This window comes from Archocentrus centrarchus, chromosome 12 (assembly GCF_007364275.1).
Source record: "Archocentrus centrarchus isolate MPI-CPG fArcCen1 chromosome 12, fArcCen1, whole genome shotgun sequence".
In the NCBI taxonomy this organism is placed as follows: domain Eukaryota; kingdom Metazoa; phylum Chordata; class Actinopteri; order Cichliformes; family Cichlidae; genus Archocentrus; species Archocentrus centrarchus.
This window is the reverse complement of record NC_044357.1, coordinates 10,493,366-10,499,386: the sequence shown is the minus strand read 5'-3', so window position 1 is coordinate 10,499,386 and position 6,021 is coordinate 10,493,366.

Below are 6,021 nucleotides of genomic sequence, written 5' to 3'. Positions count from 1 at the left end.
ACATCTGGGTTTTATTGAAGGGAACACAGGAAACTCTGATAGATTACAGTCTCTGCTTCCTTCAATAGGAAGCCATCAATAATGTAGTGAGTGTGCAACAAAGGAAGTAAATGTCATTCTAAATATGTATCTCTGTGTGGAGGCACATGTGTAGGTAGATGCAACATGGGTTACAAATTAAAGGAAAGACTGAAACCCTTGACCCCTACAGTCGCTCTGTTATGCTGTGAGGGGCATTTTGATGACATGGTTTGGATACACTTGTGCTCTTGGAGGTATAATTGCCTTCATCTTATGGTGAAACATTTTTAGTCTCTTTCAAGTTAAAATCCATCCATCCATCCCCATCAATCCATCCATCCATCCAGCCAGCCAGCCATCCATTTAGGCTTGTGGGGGTGCCGGAGCCTATCCCAACTGTCATAGGGTGAAAAGGCTGGACAGATGGTCAGTCTATCAAAGGGCTAACACAGAGAGACAGACAATCATTCACAATCACCAGTTAACCTAACATGCATGTCTTTGGACTGTGGGAGGAAGTACCCGGAGAGAATCCACTCTAAAAAAAATAATGAATTTAGACTACAATTTTTTTTTTTTTTTTTTAGATTTAGGAACAGGTTAAAAAAGATCTTTTATCAGAAACCTTTCAAACTCTGCTTCTGTTTAGTATTTACTGGACCCTGTCTTAAGATGGTAGTCTAAATTATACTGTAACAGCAGCAATAGTAAAGCCAGAAAGTGCTAGGTCAGTCTACTGTTGCTAGCACACTGTAGACATCTGTTATTGAATGTTTCACTGGGCAGCAAGCACAGAGCAGAGATTTTCTGCCACTCAAAGGAAATCTGACCTCTGCTGAACACAAATTGGTAGGAAAACCGCACTACGCTGTGGGAGGATGGAGAAAAGCAAGGAGGCAAGAGATAATGGGTTGGCTTTCTTGGCACACTGTCATCTGATTCAAACTGGACAGTTAAACAACGGCATGACTGTAAATTAATGTAACACAGTCAAGCTTCTATGAACTATGAAATGAGCACATTCAGTAAACATCACATTTGAACAGGAAAGTTTATCTGACTGGTTGGTCATCACCCGAGAGGCCGCTCCATTGTCCCTATCTATCCAGTATGGTGCAGGATCCTGTTACGCAGGCACAAAGTGGCAGTTAGGCTCCTGAAAGAGATAGCACTCCTCATGGGCCACTGACTGACACCATGCATCACCCAGGGCAACACACATTTAAGGGGCTCCAGGTGTCTAAAGAAACCCGACCTTGAACGGGCCTCCACCATACCAGTCAAGTACTGTACCTCCTCTGTTGGTACTGTTTCACACAAGCAGGCAGTAACAACCCACAGATAGGTTGTTCTCTTTGGATACACACTTGCATCCCTGGAGATTAAAGATTTTATTAAAATGCATCACTTAGGGGGACAGTAAACAAACCTTTTATTTATGGCAGTACATTTTATTGTTTGAGGGTGCTCTTTAGAGGTGCTTAAATAAGTGAATATATAATTTACAACCTGTTAGCAAACTCTTGACTTTTTCCTCTTGGCAAAGAGATTTGACGTACACTGATTAGCATTTATTTGAAGCTGTGTTTCCTGTCATACAATGTCCAATATTTACTGTCTATTTAGAAATCTGTCTGAGTCTTATTGTTGTATTTTTCATGTTTCCATGACTTCAGACAACATTGTATTACTAGTTTGCAGAAAAAGAAAACAAAGGAAGCACTCCATGGCTCTGATGGCACACAGAAGCTTATTTATCATACAGTATATAGCTACAGCATAATATTCGGTAGGTTTTCCTGCTAAACATTGCATTATGTTTGCATTTTATCTTAGATCTTTAACTTTACCCTTAAATGACCTATGTCTCGAAAACATGAGAAATGCAAATACATAAATACATGCACAGACACACATACACCACATCTTACTTGAAACCCATTTTTCTAAATTAAGTCCTGAGGGAAATATTAGTGTCTTAAGGCACAGAATGCTCTGCTATGTTCATCAGCTAACTGCTAATAATTTGTGTCTGCTATTTGGTGCTGATGATTGAAGTGCGTTTAAAGTTTTTTCACAAAATGCAGCTGAAAAGATGAGAGCTGTGTGAAGGGCAAACACCAAGGAGCAATTATGCCATCATTTTCTGTGGAAGTGCAGTTAAAACGTTTGATTTTACACAGTGTTGTGATATACTGAAATGATTAAAATAATCACAACACATATTTAGACCCATATTTTATGAAAATATGCATCAGGAACTAATAGCGGCTTTCACGCTTGTTCATGTCATTTACCTCCTTTACTTCCAAAGCCTTGTGCGTCATTCTTGGATCAGTCTTATGTGATGAACTTGATAAATCCAAACGACACCAAACTTCAGTCCACAGGTATATAAATCAGGCAGACACAGCCTAGGATGGCCTTTTCAGTAAGTGAGGAGTTCTCCCATAGTGGAGCCTCTTCAGGTCAGCACACGCATGTAACTAATGATCTGTTCTGTACTTTGGTCCTCACTGGTCTCTAATCTAGATACTGGCTTGGAGCTGGCCTGCTACTAGAGCTTGGGAACAAACTGGTCTACAAAGAGAAGGAGGAGGGTGACACTGCTGCTTCCCATTGGGTTGGGGTTCTTGCAGTGTTGGTAATGAGGGCATAATGAGCTACCTGGCTATGGAAGCACTGCTGCTTAAACATTCATGGAGCAGGCAGTCAACATTCATTCAGCGCTTCACCTGAGTGTCGAACAGCTATGCTGTGTGTTTAAGGAAAAGAGTGTGTGTGTGTGTGTGTGTGTGTGTGTGTGTGTGTGTGTGTGTGTGTGTGTGTGTGTGTGTGTGTGTGTGTGTGTGTGTGTGTGTGTGTGTGTGTGTGCAGCTATGTAATACAAGGATGTAGTAACTGTATCCACCCAAAGACCCCCCTCTCATCCTCCTCCCCACAAAATTACAGCACAGGTATTCGATTACTGATCTTTGATTAGGCAGATGCATTTCAAACTAATTACTGGCTGCTCAATAGAGAGAGAGGATGATCACACCACTTTGGAAGAGGTTTTTAAGTTACACTTAAAAATTAAAAATTGACTTCAAGTGATTAGGTAAAATAATGAGGCCTGATTTGATAAAGTCACAGTTTTATCCCAGCTGTTAGCTGTTGAAATAATAATGTAGGGAAATTGATGCAAAATCAGACTTTTAATTGAATTTTTACTAAATGTTTTAATCTAATAACATCAATCAGATTGCCAGCTTTTTGTTAAGTTAACCCCCACCCCAACCTTTTTTTTAACAGTATTATTCATACCCATATAGAAAACCCTTTAACACACACAATAATATCAAAATTCATGCAGAAGTTCATTTGAAGGGTAATGTTTAGCACCACTCGATCCTAAACAGGCTGCCAGGAAGCAGGTGTACGCATGTTTAATTAAATTTAATTTGTGCAGCAGAGGGATGACTGGAGAGAGATGATGTTGGAACTCGAATTAACAAACATCCCTAAACTTTCCGACACACTGAGCAGTTTTATCAATGGAAATCGCATCTGGTGCTTCGATGCCTTCTCTTTCTCGCGGTTCACCTGGCTTGGTAGTGACACACGTAACGTTGCCCTCTCATTCGTTCTATTTAAAATTTAACATTGCTTCCTCTGAGCATCAACAAAGCCATCTTACATTACTACCTCAAGATCGGAGGAAACGCACAGTGACATAAGAGAGCATTCTGGAAAAATGGTCATTAACATAATGTAATCCATTATGCAGCGACTGAGGGATTTCTAGGATCTATTCAATCTTTAAAGAGGATCTCCAATACGCTGTGCCACAGTGGCCATATCTTATGGGGAAAATGACTTTGACCGCTGGATTTGGCTTACACTCCATCTATAAAGAAATCTATAAAGCAGTGAAAATATTTGTTTTAAATTAGATGCCTGACATTAAAACACAATTTTAAACCTTACAAGTAAAATAAAGCATAGAATTATTTACCACAATACTACATACTGCATTACTACTTGCATGGATGATGCATGTTGAATAAAATGCTTTAAGTGTTTGAGTAGAGTGCCATATAAGAAACTTGTTTAATATTATTGGCAGTGTCATAGCTGAGTTATAAAAGAAACCTTACTGATACACAAAAATCTAGCTCCAGAGTGTCCTCTTCACCCCGCTTTCATTCGCAGCCTCTCTTCAGCACTGAACCACAGAGATAATTCACCACAGCTACAATCTTATTTCTAAAGACTGAAAAAACAGTCACTAAACTACGCAACACAACACATTGTTTGTCCAAATAAATATTCATAGACTATTAAACATTCAGCTAATTCTTTATTCACACAAACAAACAGCTTGCTGCCACCTGGACAGGACTCTGAGAGCTAAAACCAGCTGTGAGGTTATCAGTTTCAGTGGTGTTGCCTTCAGTGAACAAGTCACATAATAATCAGACTACACCAAACTGTTTAAAAGATTTCAACACGCAGTCGTTTAACTCTACCAAGCTTAAGTACTCATAGATCCTAATTTTTTTTATTTTATTTTATTCAAAGCTTACCTTTAAGTCCATGTTGTGTTTCACTGTGCAAGTCAGAGCATCTTGACTGGGGTTTTGTACTGTTCTATGTGCGCCTGAGCCCGCAGCTGATGAGGGGACAGAGTGACACACTGTATATTCTACCTATATACTGTATTTATGACCATCCCATAATGCAGCAGCCTCAGCATGTCCTCATGGCATCCCTCTTTTCAACAGCTTTTATTTTCAGGTCGGCCTTATTAACTTACAAGGGTACTGAGAACTGAAGGAGTCAGCGACTCCCAACAGTCCAAACTATTCAAGAAGGTGTCTTTGGCTTTAAACTGAGCAACTGTTCAAGTTTTGCAACTACTGTAATATTTTTACCCATATGCAACATCTCCACATCAAAGTATATCCTGAATGTTTCCATTTCAGCAGTTATTTTAAATAGAGGGGTTGAATACTCTTCTTTCATCTGCACTCAACCCAGAGCCCAGAGTCAGGGGAGAGAAGGCCTGAGAAGTAGTCAGAGCTTCAGAAAGACCTTAATAAGGCTCTTCAATGGAAAGACTATTTTTTAAAAAACAAAGTCATAATTTCATATGTTTTCAATTAGCTTCTGGAAATAAAATAGCCTTTGGACAGCATTATTTGACATGACGACATTGCGAGTGAATAAACAGACAGCAGCGACCTTTCCATTGCTGACTGGATATTTGGGCAGCAGGATAAGAGCACAACCTGCTGTCAGCTACAGGTTATGACAGATACTCAGCTGCTACTGATTGAAACACAGTGCTGGTGAAAATGAAGTCATTGTAGGCTATATGATGTCACCTTCCTCTTCCTGAATCAAACCAAGTCATTGCTCACCGCCTAGCTCTTATTCTTTCAGCATAAATAAACATTAAGTAGTCAGGAATATTAAAAACACCCATTTAAATTTTGATGACCATATTAAAAACCATTGTATAAGTATATAAACTTTATGTTTAGTTATTTTTTCTTTATATTATAAATTATTAGAAATGCAGCCAAATCTTTTATTAAATTTTTAGTTTGGCATTTAGAGCATTTCTACTTTGACTAACAAATCAGGTTCTGTGATTTTGTCTTTTACTCTAGAAATACAATTCAACACACATAAATATTTCCCATAACATTAAAGGCAACGTATCGATCTGTTTATCAGCCTTGAAACATGCGTTAAGTGTTTAATTAATTTAAATATTTAAATAGTCTTATTCCGTTCAATTATGCGACAGGGCTCCTTTTCATCCAATGGGATCGCTTCTTTGATTAGCCAGTTTTCGTACTACACTTCTGCTTCCCACTCTGGCCCCGCCCCTCTCTCCTCTGCAGGTATTGTTCTCTGATTGGGTGCTTCCTTGAAATCTGAAGCGACTGCTCCAACAGGTTTGTCCACAATTCACCTGTGTGTTATGAGCTGAAACTCATTGCACTCCGT